The sequence below is a fragment of the Periplaneta americana genome, chromosome 16 (assembly GCF_040183065.1).
Source record: "Periplaneta americana isolate PAMFEO1 chromosome 16, P.americana_PAMFEO1_priV1, whole genome shotgun sequence".
Lineage (NCBI taxonomy): Eukaryota > Metazoa > Arthropoda > Insecta > Blattodea > Blattidae > Periplaneta > Periplaneta americana.
In genome coordinates, this window is record NC_091132.1 from 96,915,155 (window position 1) to 96,936,018 (window position 20,864).

Consider the following 20,864-nt stretch of genomic DNA (forward strand, 5'->3'; position numbering starts at 1 on the left):
TACTGTAATTCAAATTATGTACATGTTTCATTTAAACATTAGCTGCTTTCTTCTTTCTTGTAATATTCAGCCAGTCAAACACTATGTATTACAAAATGATCTAAAGATACATTTAAAATTGCAAGTCTCATCCAGATCCCAGATGTTCTTCACACTGTCAGATAATATCCTGTGTAATTTCTATAAAATAAAAAAAGAAGAAATACTAATCTATATCACAGACACACTCATTGCTAAAACTCCGGTTGTGAACAAAATTCCTTCGTGGAAATGGGTGATTTCAGAACATAGCGTACAAATTCCAGGAAATCATTCCAGAATGATCCTCTATACATCCTTAAGTTAGATGCCATGAAACTACTCTCCAGCACATATAAGGATCACCTTCAAATTTATATAGATGGATCTCTAAACCCTAATGATGGGACATCAGGAGCAGGGTATTATATTCAAAAATATCAAGAAAGTTATTTCATACCATGTTCATCCTCCTTCAGTCTTGACACTGAATTGCTAGCTTTTGATGCTGCTCTTCAGTGTGTTACTGAAATTTCTGAAAAATCTATTTTACCAACTCCAAGGGGGCGGCTATATTTAATATAATTAAATATGTACCAAACCTATATGCACATAGAATTATTCCAATTCAGAAACAGGAAATAACATTTTAATGGATACCTTGTCATTGAGGTATACCTGGAAACAAGAAAGTCGATAACATTGCAAAATGGGCAACATATTTGCAACCAAGACCTCTTCAAGTGATATCTCTATCCAGTGCCTTTCCTTCAGTAAAGTCTCATTTTATAAACCTATGGACCAACAATTGGCTCTCTTCTGACAAAGGAAAAATTTTACAGTCCATACCAAAGAAGCCAAATGACTTGGAAATGTACAAAAACTTGCCCAGACATGTTCAAACATTTTTAACAATAGTCAGAACAGGTCACATTGCCACACCTTCCTGATAATCCTACTTCTCTGTGGTGTAATAATCATGATGAAGATCTGGAACACATTCTTCTATACTGTCCATCCACAAACCACAAAAGAATTAAATTAAAATCATCAGTAAGTCTTACCAGTTGCAGAAGACACAGTTCTGCAGTATATATTGACTACACCCCGACTCTGGCTACTAGCAACAGGCATCTATAATGAACACCAATCAAAATACCCTCATTTCTCATGAAAAAGCAAAAATTGAATAGACTACAGTGGACTTAGTTGTCAGCAAGCAGCTGAATACATTAAGAAGGTTGATTGAGCGAATTTTGCCATCGAAATGGTCTATGTCCTGTCGTAGTTCTGCCACTGCTGTATTTACACTCGCGAAATTCTCGTTTAGTTTGTCGAAATCGGTTTTAAGTTCATCTTTCACGATGGCAATAATTCCATCCACGTGCGTCGAAACACTATCAATTTGTGTAGTGACGTCATTAATGTGCTTGTGCATGTCGTCTTTCACTTCACTAATGTGCTTGTTCATGTCGGTTTTCACTTCACTAATATCGTATTTCATGTCTGCCTTTACTTCACTTATGTCGTTTTTCACCTCACTGATGTGCTTGTTCATTTCTGCTTTCATTTCCGTGATGGCTTGCAGGATCTGCTGTAGTTTCTCCATTATGTCGACAATATCTCACTTCTGGCACCAAATGTAACTTTTATTCAACAATAATGAGACTTTTATTTCTAATTTTAATCACACACCCGTCAACAATGGGTATTCCACTCAACACAGCAACACAGTAGTCATTATTGCACTCCACAGAACGACAATGACAACTCACGTGAATTATTGAGAACAACAACAATGTACTCCTAATCTCAACTAATGTTCACAAAGCACTATGTACAAAACAGAACTGTCTCAGTTCACAGTTCATTCGCCTTGGCTAGTTCTAGCTCACTCACTCACGTTCACTGCACTTCGAACCCAAGACTTCCGGACGCGTTGCCTTCGCCTGGATGCTGCCACAGTTACTCAAGTTCACTGCACCTCGAACTCCGATCCACTAGATATGTCTTCGCTAACTAGCTCTCTCACAGCTGACTAACTGGCTCCCGCTCACTCACTCGCCCCTTTTATTTATTAAATCACACATTCTCGAATCTTCTGTTCGCGTGGCTTTGCGAAACTTCCAGAACAATCTGTTTCCAGATGTTTCCCCTGCTTCTGCCGCTCAGTTGCAGTCGCTTTTCCTCCCCGCTCACTCTGCTCCGTGGCTAGCGTCTCACAGTTTTCCTTCTCGCCTCACATCGCGTCCCAGTGCCCACTGAAGTTCGAGCCTCGCCTTCCCGCGCCCTCCCTTCTGTCGGACGCGCGCGCGCGACTCCCGAGGCAACCAGACACCAACAACGTTCCAGACGAGTGCCACAATATGTTATCCTTAGTGTTGTATAATTCCATCACTATCAATTTCGAATTACTTTCTAAATTATACAATGTATTACAAAATTAAAATGTGGCTTACAGAGTGATACAGAATCTAAAATAGATTGTAATTATGAAGTACCAATACATGGTACTTAGCAGAATATTTTATATATAAAATGTACTTTTGTAAATTATTGTAAATCAGAAATTTATTATGAATATTTGTAAATAAAATATTTTAGGATAGCTGTTGAAAATATTACATATATATTCTTATAATATCATTTCTCTTTACCACGAAGTGTGTATTAGTGTGTTGATCTTTTAGCTGTGCATTACCAGTATTTAAAATATTTTACATTTCATTAATTATGATCGCCATTTCAGCTCACAGAATGTTAATCTGTTCCCTTGGTAGACAGTTATTAACATCCCTGGGTACTTCGTCTTCTTCAATCAAAGTTAAATGTTTCTAAATAATTGTTGGTGTCAATGGAAACACCGGTGCACTACTATTAGAATAAGAGAAGTAGAGATCTGAAAATAAAAATGAACATGAAAAGAAGTTTGATTTATTTTTGTATCATACTTAATAATTAAAACTGTACAGCCAATGGACAGTATCAGTTTATTTTTATTTTTTTATTATTTTTTTTTTTTACTGCCAGCATTTCTTATTGATGAAATGAAGCCAGAACCAAGTCTGCAGTGATATAGGTACTCTCTAATTATGAGCTTGAAATTAATATAGTAGTACTATATGCAGTGTGCATAAATCGATACTTTTTTTTTTCCTCACATAAGTCCTTTGTCAATGATTTATAAAGTATTGTAGCAATAATTGGAACCATTTTAGTTTTAAGCTGAAAGTTGGAAGTGAATATCGGAATTCAGTCTTTTCTTTGCACGTCCTATGAATGACAATAATCTTGAAAGTTACGCATAGTAATTCTGGTATAGATGTGCTGCAGTTGAAAATTGCCCTTCTTCTGAACTTTAGTACAACTACTTGATTTTGTACTTCTGTTTCCACATTAGGCATATTGTCAGGACGAGTAGAATAGACTGATGTGCAGACTCCTACTATGGATCAATGCTTAACATAGCAGCTCAGTAGGCAGAGTGCCAACAGGTGACATGTACGACCAAAGTAAATATGATTTTAAATAGGTGTGCTGTTGTTACATTGTATTTTCAAGTCAATTTACAAGTTTTTGCACTGCTGACATATAAAATATTTTGTAAAATGTATCAGAATTTAATGAGTGAGTAATAATATAACACGGGGTAAGTGAGAGCAATTTCTAGAAAGGACAGATATCTCATAAAAAATGTTACACACACACACACACACGCACATATAGTGAAATCTCTACCAGTATATAACGATATTAGTTGGACCAAGAAGAAAAAAACATTGTTACATTAAGGGTTTATTTCCTTTTCAGAAGATTTGTTCTTAATCATTCCTATAATTATAATGTAGTAAATTGTTCAAGTACTAATATGTTTAATCAACTATGAAGCGACTGATTTATAAAAAAAATGTAAAATAGGTAGGCCTATTACCTTAAATTAATAGTACCATGCATTGTAGTATCAAGGCCTTTAACAACTTTTAGTCTTTGCATAGATCACTGCTGTTCATTTAAAAAATCTCTGGATTTATCCCTTGAAGTAGTATTTTTAATTAGACAAATATTAGGCATACCTGTTAATGAAGATCACTTTATTATTTTATATCCAAAGTTATTTGCATCACAAAACTATCGCTGTAATCTAAAATTTCCTTTACAAATACAATACACTTAGCACTCTTTGAAAAAAATCAGAAATAGTTGTCTTACTTGTTTTCGTGTGTTAGAGAAACACATAAGGATCTTATAGCATCGAGGGTCACTAAATGTTCTCCTAGAACTGATGGTACAGTTGAAAGGAAATTCTGGAGAACTTCACACGAGGCAATGGCTTCTGCTGCAGTTACAGATGATGAATAGATTGCTGCTGTTCTTCCTCTTCACCCTAGTTCTCTTCCTCATCAACCTTACTAGACTGAATTCCATCCAGTATATTTTCCTTTGTCAATTCGGGAAAAGCCATAACCTCATCATCAACTGAAAGATATTCCTCAGCTAGTGGCACATCAAGCCGTTCACCATAGGTGGCGAGAGAATTGTAATGTCCATCTCACATTTAGAGTCATTAAAATCGATGACATCTTCTTCGGGTGTAAATCTGCTTTCTTCCAACAGTTTTATATGGCTTCTGGTTTCACACACCGCCAACTAAGAGTGATCATCTCACAGGCTTGTTTGAGGTCTACGCAGTGAGAATTTATCAGCATCCTCTCCAGGTTGTTGATTATTCTCTTCACTAGTCTAGTCCTGTAGTATTTCTTCAGACATTTTATTATGCCCATGTCGAGTGGCTGCAGGATGGAGATGCAGTTCGAAGGGTAAAAGAACATTTCCACATTTTTCAGAAGTGTCAGTTGTTTGTATGCTGAACAGTTATCCACTAGGAGAGCGATTTTCCTCTTCTTTTTCTTGTCATTGTACAGTTTCAAAAGCCATTCAGAGAAAATGGTTCCCATCATCCACACCTTCTTTTTCGCAGTGTAATCGACTAGTAAACTTTTAATGTTTTTAAAACATCTGGGTTTTTGGCTTTTCTCAATAACCAAGAGCTGGAGCTGGTCTGTTCCTGTCAAATTTGTGCAGAGCAGGACAGTCATACATTGTTTGGGTTCTTTGCCACACTCCATTTCTCTCCTTTAAGTGGTAGGGTTTTCCCTGGCAGGAGCTGATAAAACATGCCAGTATCATTCATCATCATCATCATCATTCTTGGCTCTACAGCCCAAAGTGAGCCTTCGCCTCCTGCATTGTCCTCTTCCATGCTGCTCTATCCTTCGCCAACTGTAGCCATCCCTTAATTCCGCATCTCGTCATATCTTCCTGAACTGAATCCCACCATCTATTCTTCGGTCTTCCTCTCCTCCTTCTCCCTTCTGGTTGATTGTGAAATATCTGATATACCTTCCTTTCACTCGTCATTCTATCAACATGTCCTATCCATCTCAATCTGCTAAATCTAATCGTAAATACCATATCAAGTTCATCATTATATCTCCTCCTCCAGTTACCATTTTCACATACCACTCCCAAAATCCTTCTCAGTACCTTCCTCTTGAACACCCCGAGTCGCTTACACACATCTGCATTCAAAGTCCACATTTCGGCGGCATATAAAACCACCGGTCTAATCAAGGTTTTATACATTTGGATTTTGGTAGTTCTAAATAAATGCTGGCTCTTCATCACTAGAAGTAGTGCATAATAACCTCTGTTGGCCGATTTAATCCTGTTCTCGACTTCCTTTCTAAGGTCATTATTACCGGTTATAGTAGATCCCAAATATACAAAATCATCGACTATTTCGAAATTAAAGGTGCCAAACTCTTCAAATTGTCTATCCGGCCTTGCATTCTTGGAAACTGTCATAAATTTTAGTTTTGGCCTCGTTCACCTGTAGATCAAATTTCTTGGTTTGATATTCTAACCTTTCAAATGTCTCCTTTACATCCGGAATTCTCCTACCTGTGATCACCACATCATCCGCATATGCTAGGATTTGGCTGCATTTGTTAAAGATAGTTCCACTTTCCTGTATATTCACCTTACGTACTGATATCTCAAGCACTGTGCTGAAAACCAAGGGAGCAAGTGCATCTCCCTGCCTCAACCCCTTCTCAAGTTCGAATTCCTTGGATACATTCTTCCCCCTTTTGACTACAGATCTTACATTCTTATTCAGAATGTAGCAGAGTCTAACCAATTTCTTGGGATAACTCAACAGACACATCTCATCCCATAATTCCTCTTTCCATACACTATCATATGCGGACTCGAAGTCAATGAAGAGATGATGTGTTGTTACATTCTCCTCCCAGCATTTCTCAAGCATCTTTCTCATAATGAATATCAAATCTGTTGTGGATCGACCACTTGTAAAGCCTTCTTGGTATTCCCAAATAATTTCTTTGTAGTGCGGTTTTAATCTATTGTATACCACGTTAGACATGATCTTATATGCAGTATTTAGCAGTGAAATCGCTCTATAGTTATCACATCTCAGAGCTTCTCCCTTTTTTATGGATAGGATTAATAATTCCATATTCCCAGTCACTAGGAATGCTTTCTTCCTCCCAGATCTTAATGTTGATTTTATGCATAATCTTCTTAACCGCATTACCTCCATACTTAAAAAATTCAATTGGAATCCGATCATATCCAGGTGCCCTATTGTTCTTCATTCTGTCAATCGCCATTTCAACATCTACTAATTCAAGAAATGGATTCGGAACATCTCAAAATCTGTGCTTCAGTGGCTGGTCATGATAATATCTTTGAAAAATATTGGAGTGCAAGAGGTCAAATGACTTTATTGTCAAACGCCTGGCATTAGAAAACAACAACAACAACGTATGACTTGAGGCTTTCCCGGCGTTTGATGTAGAATAACTCTTCTCGGGTTCTCAGCCAGGTGAGTTGGAGATTAGCTTCCAAGCTTTCGACGGCTAGCTCTGCCATCTTCTTCAGGGACCGGCTAGACGTGGTCCCACATCACTTCGTCCCTGAAGAAGATGGCAGAGCTAGCCGTCGAAAGCTTGGAAGCTAATCTCCAACTCACCTGGCTGAGAACCCGAGAAGAGTTATTCAACAACAACAACATCTACTAATTCCGGTGGTTGTAAATACATCTCCACACTTTATAAGTGTTTCCCCACTTGGTACTCTTCTCTGGTTAAAATGTTCCTTATAAAATTCTACCCATCTATCCAGCACCTGTATTTTATTTCTAATTAAGTTGCCAGACTTATCTTTAACCATATATGTCTGTGGTTTAAAACCCTTCCTAATACACTTAATCTCACTACTGGGTGTTCATTTCAAAGTGTGTCATGACGTCACTGTTGATGAGTCAGCGATTTGAAGCGAGTTTCAGCTTTTGTGTCAGAGAAGTTGCCTATTAATCACGGCGTTCAATCTGAACTTGAGAACGTGTACGGTATAACTTGAACGTCGTAGCAACAGATGGCGGTCTGTACGGTCTGTGTACTACCATAACCTTTTCGAACTGTGTTTTGCGCGGCCAAGTCGTACGCAGGGTATTTGTTATCATCGGTTGCATACGGCAACATTCCAAAACACAAATCAAATGCTCTGTGTCCATGTTGACCGTCGAAATTAATGTCAACAAATACGTAAGTAATCGTCTTAACATTCTCCACATATCCCGACAGTAAGAAAAAAACTCACCTCAGTATATGTTTCGAAACAGTTCACATTCCTGCCACTACCGGCGTTACTGTACGTATCAGTAAGTTCTCTTCTGAATGAACGCCATACTTGCTAGGCAACTTCTCTGGCACATAAGTAATACACCTCTGCAGAAGTGTAGGAAGATTGAATTCTCTAGGCTCATCGACTAGCCACTTGACTGCATACAGCGAGCCATGACACACTTTGAACTGAACACTCAGTATAAAATGTTTTAGCTTCTTTATTATCATAAGCACATTGAATCATCTCCAATTTAGCTTTGAAAAACTCCCTCTTCTTTCTTCTAAAAACTTTATGAGTATCTCTTCTATTTTCCTCATATTCCTGTCTGTTCTGTCTTGTATGCCTATCAATCATTTTAATATAACTCCTGTTCTTATTTTGCATTACTATTTGGCATTCTTCATCAAACCATTCATTCCTCTGAACCTTACCTTTTTTGCCGATCGTTTCTTCAGCAGTTTTGTGTATACACATCCTAACATTTTTCCATAGTTCATCATAAGTTATTAAGCAATAGTCACAGTTCACATCCAGGCATTCTGATTTGAAATTTGAAAGAAGACTGTAAGCTGATATAGCTTGTGCCTGATGCAAACGTATCTGTAAAGGAATGACATCATCTTCTTTCGAAAGCCATGCATCACAAACTTCAAATGTATCTGTATGCTGCATTTAGAAGCTAATATTGAAACGAGTATTAAATATACTTCTATAAGTGATTTCACAAACAATATTCATACCTTCTTTCAATTTTTCTTCCTTATACAACCTATACTTTTCAGAAATAGATTTAACAGATTTAATGAACTTTTTCTGTGACTTGCTTCTTCCGTAATGGCTAACATACAGTGGAAACTTTTTTATGTGATTCACCACTTTATTTTCAACTGAAGGACTCAACTTGTGTTTGTAGTTTCCATGCAGACCTCTCTTATCAATGTGTGGTGACACTTTGGAAAAAAATAAATCATCATCTTTTTGTTCATCTTGCAATACTACATTGTCATTGCTTTCAAAATCCTGCTTTTTAGTAACTTCATGTAAATTTCTGTCTTCTCGTGCTGTAGAGAGCCGTTTCTTTGAAATGGCAAATAAATTGCAGAATGATTTGCTGCATACTCGGATCAGCTGTCCTCCTGAATTTTTCACAGAATATATAAAAGAAATCTTCCTTTTTACTGAATCGTCAGTTCTTTCCTTCTTGTAAAACCTGTGACACTTTTATCTACTTATTAGGCCAAATAAAAAAGCATTTTGCGTATTGTAGTCTCCAATCTTATAAAATTCACAAAATATACTTTCTTTTTCTTCAGTAGTCAGAACGTGGTATTGGCACCATTTCAGATTAGCGGCTTCTGTTTTCTCCATGCACTTACAACCTGTTCCTTGCTGTTTAGCGGGAACTAACACATTTGTTTTGTCACATATTCTAAGCCCAAGTTTCTACACACTTTAGATCTCTTCCTCTTCCAGTTTTGTTCTTTTCTTACACGTTTTTTTGCGCTTTTTACAGCTGTTCACAACTAACTCACCTTTACTGTCAGTCATGTTATACACAACACTGTCACGTGATTGAAGACCGATACACTATTGGTGGATATGAGCTGCAGCTGTTTTCGCTCCTGCGTTCCGGTCGGCTTAGCTCCATCTCTCGCACCAGAAACTTGACTTAAGGAATTCGTCAAAATTATATTTCTAAAAGCACCCGGGAAGAAGGCTGCAGAATTTGTTTTTTTTTTTTTTCATTTCATTTATTATATTCCATAGATCTTACATGAGCAATGAAGCAATGCCCACTAGCTGATCCAGCAAACATAACTGAAATACTAGATTTTGTGGAATCCGCGTCATGCTCTGGATGTCTGCATGTTTGGTGAACAATTACTTTTTTTTCCCCTGGGCCATCACACATATTTGTTTCAACATAGTTTATAATGGCTTCGGGTGGAAATTGCACAGAAATACTTCCAGCTCCGAAAAGTAGTTTTCAACTGATTCTCGATCCACTGAAGCTCTGGCTTGCTTGATATTTTCGCTCAACCTCACTTTTAGTTGTTTAGATTGCCTCTTTAAAAAGGATTTCACCCAGTCAACACCTGGCATGTTGTTTTTCAATCTGGGTTGTTTCACACCTATCTTATCAAGGTATTTCTTAACTAATATTTTGACGTCGAATTAGGACAGTAGAAATCCCCACTCAGCCATAACAAGCAATGAATGTGTCAGTATTTCGTCATCGTCTGATGAAAGTGTACAACACGACCATATTTATTCATGTGTTTATTGGCCACTTTCTGGGAAATTGTACTTTTTGATACATCATACTTTTTTGCGGCTTTCCTCAATGATATATATATATATATATTTTTTTTTTTTTTTGTTTTTAACAGCATCCAATGCACGTTCCAAATTGGCATCAGAATAATCATGGTATCTCCGGGCTTCTGCCTCATGCAGATATTGCCATGGCATGATGATAAATCTGAAATAAAGTTTACATGTAAACTTTATTTCCTATTTCCTACAAAGATATAATTTATCTCTAATTAGGTGTGTATGTGTTTGTAATTTTAATTGCAATTACAACTTGTAATTTGTATTTTTTTGACTAATTAACATTTCTTGTAATTTGAATTAGAACAGGTAACTAGTAATTTTAATGAACTTATACATGTTTTGGCTTGTTCCATATCATTGATCTACAGGACCAAATAATAATAATAATAATAATAATAATAATAATAATAATAATAATAATAATAATAATAATTCAGTGTAACTTGGGACACTATCCCAAATAACCCCAAAATGATGATTAAAAGTTCTAGTAATTTTCTCGGCAGAAGTTGGCACTACTGAAATAAGCCAATACATGAAACATGGCCGTTGAAATGTGAGGTTATACGACCATTAAAGAATAAACTAAGTATATATTTTGCTTTAGCTGGTGCTGAGAAAGTTTGTAGGCCTATCAATAATTTTTGCGTAAATCGCATATAGAATGAAAATTCGATTAATGATGTACACTTACCTGATTAATTTCTGAAAATTAGGGTTTAATTCGCGAAGGACAACAAGCACACCTTCAATTTCAAGAAACAGCACGATCTCAGAAACCCAGTTGTACCAATAGCATACCAAAAATAGGTTATAAAGTGTTTCAAGTTACCTGAAGTCCCAAGAACCCCATTTAAGGGTACCTAGGTTATTTAACAACTCCTATCAATTACTAGATTATTCAATGTAGATGGAAATGGTGATAGCAAAATTATATCTGGCGAGGTGAGACAGGGAATTTGCCATCTGATTACGTGACATTCATCTTACAATTGGGGAAAACCTCGGAAAAAAACAACTAATAGGTAATCAGCAAAAGTGGGAATTGAATACACGCTCGAGTACAGATTCAGATCAGCAGGCAAACACACTACCATCTGAGCTATGCCAGTTGACTGGTTGTCAGTTGAGGTGATGTAATTTTTCCAGGAGGTGATCACACTTACTATTGTCGGATGTATATAGGGTGATTTACGAAGTTTTTCCGCTACTTAGGACGGGCTCTCCTGAGATCAAATGGAGCAAAAAAGTGAAAATAAAAAATATAGGATCCAACTTATAATTAAGTCGGTACAGGTTACTGAAAATTTGAAATTATAGGCAAAATTTAATAATATCACTATAGAAAATACAAAAAATGGATATAGTTCCCACTCTTGTAACTGCTTACTTGTTTTAAACTTCATTCTCCTTATAAACTCTTATGGCTGAGTGCACCAATCTTAATCAAAACTTCACCGTGGTTAAGTTCACATTTCACCCTGTTCAACCTTTGTATCCGGTGCATCTGTCACAATCATAATTAAACATGGCAGTTTGCCAAGGTAAAACTTAATTGCCCATTATGGAATGATAATGTGGAATTTATCAGGGTCATGTTTCAACAAAATGGCAGCGCAATTCAAAGTTCTTAATGGAATTGAAGACGGAATGATGTACCTGGATTATTTAAACAGAAACTAACGTCAAATTGGCGTCATTGTGGAAAGAGGGGATTCTTTTGAAGAGTACGGGGATAGGAAATGCGAGGAAAAATTTCGTCTGTCCAAAGAAACTGTGTGGTGGTTAGTGAATGAAATGAATGAAAACAGGTATTTCCTACTAATCGAAATAATCCTGTCTCACCTATAAATAGAGTTTTAACATTAAGATCGTACGATGCAGGAACATTTAGGGCATAACATTGTGATTGATAATATTTGTAAATTCACCTACCATGACACTATGTAATATTATTAATTATGTGTCGAACTTATTGCGTCTTTCTGTCCACGCTATATTTAATTTCCTTCAAGAACAGAACTTCTTCTTCTCCTTCTTCTTCTTCTTCTTCTTCTTCTTCTTCTTCTTCTTCTTCTTCTTCTTCTTCTTCAACTTCCCTAGTATACCACTATCATGGTGTTAGGGGATTTCCTCGAATCCATCTACTGTATTGTACTCTATCTTCTGCCAGTCTATTTAACTGGCTCCATGTCTTTCCTCTCTTAGATGCTATTCGTTTTATTTCTTCTTCCCATGTTGTCCTTGGTCTTCCTACTGGATTTCTTCCTATGGGTCTTGCTTCCATGAACTGGCTTACTTTCCTACCTACATCCATCCTTTTAATGTGTCCAAACCATGACAGCTGTTTATCTTCTATTGTCTTTTGGATTGATTGTATTTTTAAATCTTCTCTTATCTTTTCATTTGCATTGCATTTATCATACTTGTATGACTGTTAGCCATCGTGCACTGCCATACGTAAGGATTGGCTCTATTACTGTTTTGTACATTTTTGTTTTAGTTTCCTTTTCTACTTCTTCTTTTCCTAATATACATCTACTTAATGAATAATAAGCTTTTGTAGTTTTCTGAATTCTCTTGCGTATTTCTTGTATTTTTCCAGTCTGATGTATCACTGTTCCCAAATACTCATAACTTTCCACCTGGTGTAGCTGTTTTCTCTTGCTTTCAGTCTTAATCTCCTTTATCTGATCTTCTGTCCTTGCCATCATCATGACTTTAGTCTTATTATAATTTAGTCTCATTCCTCTTTCATTCAATGTTTCTACCCATTCTATAACAGCTTGTTGAAGTTTATGTTCATTATCGGCTATTAGTACTAGATCATCTGCGTATGCTAAGGCCTGACAGTATATTGGTCTTAAATTCCACATTCCTACTACCAGTACTGATTTTGCTGTTCTTGCTTTGCAGGTCTTCATCACCTCATCCATAACGGTTATAAATAGCAGAGGGCTTAAGCAGTCTCCTTGCTTTACTTCTTTTTCCATCGGAAGAGGTCTAGAAGTTATACCCTTTAATCTCACAATGCCTTCAGTTTTCTTAAAAGTGGCCTTTATTACTCTTATTAGTTTATCTGGTACTTTATTTTTGTATAAAACTTTCCATATCTCTTCCCTTGGTACCGAATCAAAAGCTACTTGTAGATCCAGGAATGCTAAGAACACTGATTTTCCTTTACTTATCCATTTATCCGTGATGTATCTTAAGGCAAAAATCTGGTCTCGTGTTTGTCTGAATCCGGCTTGTTCGTCTTCTACATCCTTTTCCGTATATTTCCTCAGTCTGCTTTCCATTTTTCTTGTATATATCTTCATTATCGTGTTTACCAGGCATATAGCCCTATAGTTTTCACATTTTGTTGAGTCTTCCTTCTTTTATATTGGTACTATTATATTTCGATTCCAATCCACCGGTATCCTTTCTTCCCTCCATACTGTGTTGAACAATTACTTCAATTGTTCAGTTAAGTATGTACCTCCTGCTTTTATCATCTCTGATCTAATCCCATCTTCTCCTGCTGAGTTTCCATTTTTCATTTGATCTACTGCTATCTGTACATCCCAATAATTAATATCCATATCCATTTCTAGTTCTTCCTGATTTTCATTATTTCTTTGAATCTCTATCTCTTCCTCATTTCTTTCGTTTTTATATTTCTCTGCACAGCAGCTCTTCCATACTTCTAAGACTTCCTTTGTTTCAGTTTTTAATTTATTTTCTTTATCTCTAATACTATATACTATCCTTCCCATTTTTCCTCTTAAGTATTTCATTGTCTTCCAAAATTTCTTACTATCATGCTGATAGTTTTCTTCTATCTGTTCTCCAAATCCCTTCCATGATTGTCTTTTTGCTTTTTTGACTTCCATTTTACATATCTTGTTTTTGTTATCATATTCTATTTTGTGTATTGGCAAGGACAGAACTACGATCTGTAAAGGATGGATTCCATCAAATACATGGATTTCTGAGTGTTGTGTGGGAACAGTAGGCTGTACTCATATCAGAATTCAGTCTCCCATCTTGGTTAGGAGTCAACTAGCTCTAATAGAATCCCTATTTCATGGTCTGAAAAATTCGGGGTTCTCTTTTTGTTCTCCTTATTAATTTTATCTTTCTTTGACATTATAAACAAACGAATCAAGCAGAGCGATCAAACAAAGTCGAAGCACACTACAGTTGGATATGATCTGTTTATCATTGCTTTCCTTTGTAAAAATAGTATCCCATCTCCAAGTTAATCCGGGTGAAGAGGGCAATCAGGGTTTCTGTGACCAACGATCATTGTTGGTGCACCGCAATCGTATTTTGACCACTTTTCTTTTTACTGTGTTCCTGTGACCAGGACTGCCGAGAAGGGGGGGCAAAGGGGACGAGTGCATATGGGCCCGTGAGCAATAAGTGAGACTGATCACTTTTTATTATTATGCTCGTAGATACATACAGGTACTATAAACTTTTGTAAGAATATTTGTTACATAAATTTGACATATTAACTCAACAATAGTAGAATTAATACAAATTACCACTTCATTGTAAATATTTGACTTTTATATAATACAAATAAAATATCGGTTTCCCGCATTAACGTTTACCGACACGACACCTGAGGGCCCCGGCGTTTGCCTGAACTATGTTCCCATCGCTCGTACCGAACATGTTCAGTTATTTATTGGCTTGTCCTTTTTAACTAACAACCTCCGGCTGGCCTACCGCAATATGCTAGTGGATTCTTCCAAACCGAAGTCACAGGATCACGTTTCCTTTTCAGTACATTGTATGTTTCGTGTCAAAACTTTCGTCTTTTCGTTGTCGTTTTGTCTAGTAAATTCTGTTCATTAGTGTTACTGGTACTGGTTATAGTTTAACTGCACAATGGATAAGTACAGGCATAAGTTGGGAGCTGAGAAGCACAAGGAGAGACAGAAAAAATTGGAAGATATTAATATGGGTGCTAGACTGCGTGAAAAACATTATGAAGACGTTAACAAAGAGATCAGTGATGAGCCGAAATATTTAAAATCAAATGATGCCTCTAATTTAGGGCCAATCCCACTGAAACCTATGAATCTCCTAAATAGTCTGAGGGAATTAAAACTGGACAGTTTATTTCCAAATATTTGCATAACCATTAGAATATTCTATACAGTTCCTGTGACAGTTGTTGATGCTGAAAGATCCTTCAGCAAAATAAAGGAAATGAAAAATGTATTCAGATAAACAATGTGTCAAGAACGACATAGTAACCTTGGCCTCCTTAGTCTGGAGAGCAATCTTGCTAGGTCTTTAAATTTTGATGATATAATTGATGGTTTTGCATCAATGAAGTCAAGGAGAGTTATTTGTTGATGTTGGACTGCAAGTTAGAAATTACAGGTGTTTAGGAATAATGTTTTATGAATAGCCTATAATATTGTGCTAATGTGAAGTTTTGGTAAAAGTTTTCAATGTAATAAAAGTGTATATTTTTAGGTTCGTATCTGTGTATGGAGTTATGTTTTATTTATTTTGCAAATAATTATTATACGATGGAAGAGTAATGGAACGGAGAAAAATTCTCTCCGGCGCTGGGATTTGAACCCGGGTTTTCAGCTCTACATGCTGATGCTTTATCCACTAAGCCACACCGGATACCCACCCTGGCGTCGGATAAAATTGTCTCAGATTAAGTTCCAACTCTTGGGTTCCCTCTAGTGGCCGCCCTCTGCACTACGTCGTAGATGTCTATAAACGTAGGACTGAAGTCCACACACACGGCGCTTATTCCGTCGGATCCCGGCCAACTAGTCACTCATAATGAGTGCACCTCAGCACATGTGTGGACTTCAGTCCTACATTCATAGACATCTATGACGTAGTGCAGAGGGCGGCCACTAGAGAGAACCCAAGAGTTGGAACTTAATCTGAGACAATTCTATCCAACGCCGGGGTGGGTTTCCGGTGTGGCTTAGTGGATAAAGCATCAGCACATAGAGCTAAAACCTGGGTTCAAATCCCAGCGCCAGAGAGAATTTTTCTCCGTTCCATTACTCTTCCATCGTATGATGACGCAGAATATCTGCATGGAAATATCATATGTACTTCGGTACATTAAAATAATATATAAATAATTATTATGGTTAGAATAACTGGTTACTCGTAAATGTTACTTTTTCAATGGGGATCTGAATACAGTATTGCATAGGCAGCCCTGCCTGTGATCCCTGATCATTACATTTTCTGACTGAGATTGATGCACTTAGCCATTAGTTTTACAAGTTTTACGTGTCCTCTCCTATCTCCACACACTTGGTTGCACACTTATGAATTGCGTGTGTCATATTTCTTAACTTATCAGGGCTGTTCCAGATCATTTCTGCGGCGTCCATAATGCGCAAAATTAATTCTTCACGTATGTTTACGTTAATCCGGTATACAAGATCCTTCATCCATCCCCATAAGCCATAATCAATGGGTGTCAAATCTGGGAACCCGCCTGACCAGGAATGAGAACCTCCATGATCAATTCAACGATGTGGGAAATATTGGTTAAGATGATCTCTCACGGAGAGGATGAAATGAGCAGGTGCTCTATCAAGTTGAAAGTGCATACAGAGTATCGTTGCAAGAGGAACATCATCTAGTAATTGTGCCAATTGTAGAAAGTGTAGGTACATGTCACCATTTAAGTTTCTGGGTAAAATGAATAGTCCTATCAGCTGATCACACAGAACACCCCACCATACATTTACACTAAATCAATGTTGAAAATTGTTTTCTCTGTGGCTTTAGAGTTTATATCTGCCCATTCATGTAAGTTATTAATGCCATCTTATGTGAACTGTGACTCATCAGTAAAACTCTGTACCATTTCTGTTTAACCAGAGGCAGAACTCGACATGATGGGCATGATCTTGTGGTCCACATCTGTGGAGTAATGGTCAGTGCATCTGGCCGCGAAACTACGTGGCCCGGGTTCGAATCCTGGTCGGAGCAAGCTACCTGGTTGAGGTTTTTTTCAGGGTTTTCCTTCAACCCAGTTCGAGCAAATGCTGGGTAACTTTTGATGCTGGGCCCCGGACTCATTTCACCGGCATTATCACCTTAATTTCATTCAGACGCTAAATAACCTAGATGTTGATACAGCGTCGTAAAATAACCCAATAAAATAAAAAAAAAAGATCTTGTGGCTCCAAATTTTGCACATCTTGGAGATGATAAAGATACAGTTCATTTATGTGGAGTGTCCTCCATACTTTTGAGTGAGTAACACCATGTCACCAAGCTGCACATCTTGTTGAAGTTCGAGGACTGTTTTGTACAGCTTTGAGAATGTTTTCTTCTTCTGCTACATCATGTTGTTGACGTCTTTCATACGGTACTGGATACGAATACTGGGGAGTGAACCAGTTTGTCTTAGTGTGTTAAATGTTCCATTAATAGTCTTAGGATTCGGAATCCTACGATTAGGATAACAGTGTGATATTCGGCCACAGCAGCTGTTGCATTTCTCTCACACATACCAAAAATAAATACCATAACAGCATATTCCTCAGTTGTAAATTTATAAGGCATCTTGAGACAACTAACAAGCTGCTAACTGCATAATGTATGACTCAACTGAACATGCAATAAATAACTCGATTCATTGTAAAGTAAGTGCATGCACTGATATTTGAGAGCTCTATTCACACCAACACGTTTAGAAAATCAATTATTATCTCTGAATAATGTGAGATAGGGAAAAACTTTATTAGGAAAATATATTCCAAACCACTTCAGGAAAATGCTCCATTAGTGGCGGTAAAACTTTGTGAATTGTACTGTTCATTCCCCTTCCCTCATTTACTGAGAGACTGAAATAGCGAAGATTTTCCTTTGTGACTAGACGGAAAGTTTTCACATGTGTTATTGTTGAGTTTTAATTTTTTTATTTTATTTTATTTTTTTATTTTTTATTATTATTTTTTTTTTTGTAAGTTATATGTTGAAACATAACTTTGAGATACCGATTTTTTTTTAACTTGGTGATTAAATTAAGGGTTCTCATTTTAAACACGCTATCATATGACTAGTTTAACCAGTCTGTCAATATATTTTGTATGTCTATATTTTAATTCCAGCATTCGTTCAAATAATTCAGGAAAGCAGAAGAAATACTAGGATTTTTGATTTCCGAGATTGACAGAAGAGAGAATGAGAGTTCATTTTTAATGCAAATTTCATAAATATTTCCTATTTACAGAATTATATTTGTTCTACAATAATATCAATGTTGAATAACTTGTGCAACTGAAACCATAATTTTAAATAAAACTGTATATAAAGAGAAGTATTTATAAATAGAGTGAAGAGTTAAGTGGTTTACCAACAGCTTGGCTTTCATCTTGTTGCTGAGCGTGCTTTCACTCAATAGATTACAGGGACAATTAAGTGTTTCTGATGCATAGGATTAGCAAACAGTAGGGTATGTATAATAATTTATCAAGAATAATCATAAAGTTATATACTTGTTCAAATCTTATCCAAGAACAGTAAGAGATTATAGTTTTTTTTTTTTTTCCGCCACGTAGGGCTACTTGTAGTTGGGACTCACTCACAAATTCGACACTTGGAAACAAGATCATCAGGTTCTTGTAATTCTTGCACCATGATAAATTTTTTCCGTGTTATCTTTAATAATTTCGTAGTTATATGCACAGAACCTTAAGGAATTTATGTTTGCTGCAAAAGACGCGAAAAAGGTTATTTTCTTCGAGATTTCTATAGTCTTTGGACTATGTTGACAATCTAGACTTCTTGATTCGAACACTGCCTGCCTCACGAAATTTTTTTACTAGTTATGCATAGTCATCAGGAAACTTTCCATGAAATCGTCTTTGAACAAAACAAGCTGAATATTAACATTTTACATTACATAATTCGTATGAAAAACTATGAAATACTATAACCCATTAAGTCGCAATTGGGTACGAAATGGATTCATATTATTAATTATTTCCCGTCAAATGGAGTTGCAGCCTTATGTAGGATTCTTCGGGAGTATGAATCCATTTCAAACTTGATAACGACAGGGCCGGATTTAGGTATAGTGCTCAAATTTGCCATCCCCCAACTCCCACAAATAGTTTAGGAGCAGCTATTGTACAGGTCATGTTTAGTTTAAATTAGTTTTAAATTAAATGTTACAATTTAGAAAACAATAAATTACTGGAATCAAAATACATGCATCTTACATGTGTATTATAAAGATTTCCTTCGCACTTTCACAGAGAAAGCATTGATGATGTCATCAATGCAAAGAAACATATTTAAACTTATTCATTGTTGAAACAAAATTTATTTTTGAATGGCAGGCTATGGTTTATTTTTAAGCATTGGTTTTGTTAGTGGTATAATTATTACGAGTATTTCTTACTTCGATTGGAAGTATAAAGTAAATTGAAAAATACTCGTAAAGTCCAATCTTTGCGGAATAAGCCCTTTCATACCGAATTATATAGTGCACATACTGGAAAGTGATTACCGGTAATTAGTATTGTTGACGATATAATTGGAAATGTAACTAAGAGTCGTGGTTACTATTCATAGCGATAAATAATAAACGCACATCCAATTTGATTTTCAACAATGATTTCTTGTTTATACAAGCAGTTTCATAGTATAATGATGTGATACCTGCATTACAATGTAATAAATTATGCAGCTACACACTTTTCTTTTACTCTTGCCATGACAGCGACAATGCTATACCAAAACAATATCTGACTTCCACAAGGTGTTCAAGAACAAACTTCAGAAAAGATTTGCCAACAAGTGTTTTAAAAACAAATTTCACTATAAAATTAAAATGAAAAAGAAAAAAGGAAGAGAAAGAGAAAATGTCTCCCTCCCCCTGGAAATTTCCGACCTAGGCAGTCCGCCCTAGGCAACTGCCTAGGTTGGCTAGGCCTTGATCTGGTACTGAGTAACGATTGGAGATGGACTTAATAGATTTTGTTTCAGTGTTCCTCACATAAAACCACTCGTTATGGACTAGAATACTTTGACTGATCAATTTTACCCTTTGTAATTATGAGTTAACACAATATGTAAGGAAAAACAGACTTTACATCTATGATCTTTGTCGGAAAATAGCTGTGTTAAAATTCAGATGAGATAAGGTGCCTTGTGGCAATAATCTACTCTACCCTGCGACCTTGATTGTCTGTGCTGAAGTACTTGCAGATGAGATGAAAGTCCTTGTGACAATAAACTGCTCAACTGTTCACTCTTCTGTTCTGTACATATTTTTTTTTACAGTCTGTACATGTATGAACTTTATAAATAATTAATTAAGAAATAAAAATTCCATTGAATAAATGTATATAGGATGTATGATATAAATGACATGACTCTGAAGTTGTTATTTAAATCTTAAAAGTAAATAAATAAGAAGGAAAAAATCGAGTTACCTAATTCGATTATTTTGACTAGAACCAGTACCAGGTACCTACATAATATTTGTTACCGGTGTGTGAATAGTTTACCCACGTGTTTTATGCTGCACTGCTAATCTCAGTATTCTTAAGTTACTGCAGACTTGGTCGTACTCCTGACTTATCCAGAGTCTCAGCCATGTGGTGGGTGACTTGTGATTGTAATGTTGTATAAATTGTGCATTAATTGTTATGCTCTTTATTATTGTCATATACAATATATACATAATATAATAATAAATACACTTTTGAAAATATACTTATTAATATTTTATTTTTTCCCTACTCATCCCTTACTGTCCATTAACATATATTTATTATGACATTTCCTTTGCC

At 36.2% G+C, this 20,864-nt stretch overlaps 1 long non-coding RNA gene across 1 annotated transcript; it reads left to right on the forward strand.

The window, feature by feature from the left end:
- On the forward strand, positions 1 to 20,787 carry LOC138690963 (uncharacterized). Its single transcript, XR_011329723.1, has 2 exons — positions 1 to 3,530; positions 18,174 to 20,787. It is a non-coding gene; the product is annotated as an uncharacterized lncRNA (long non-coding RNA).
- The last annotated feature ends 77 nt before the right edge of the window (positions 20,788 to 20,864 follow it).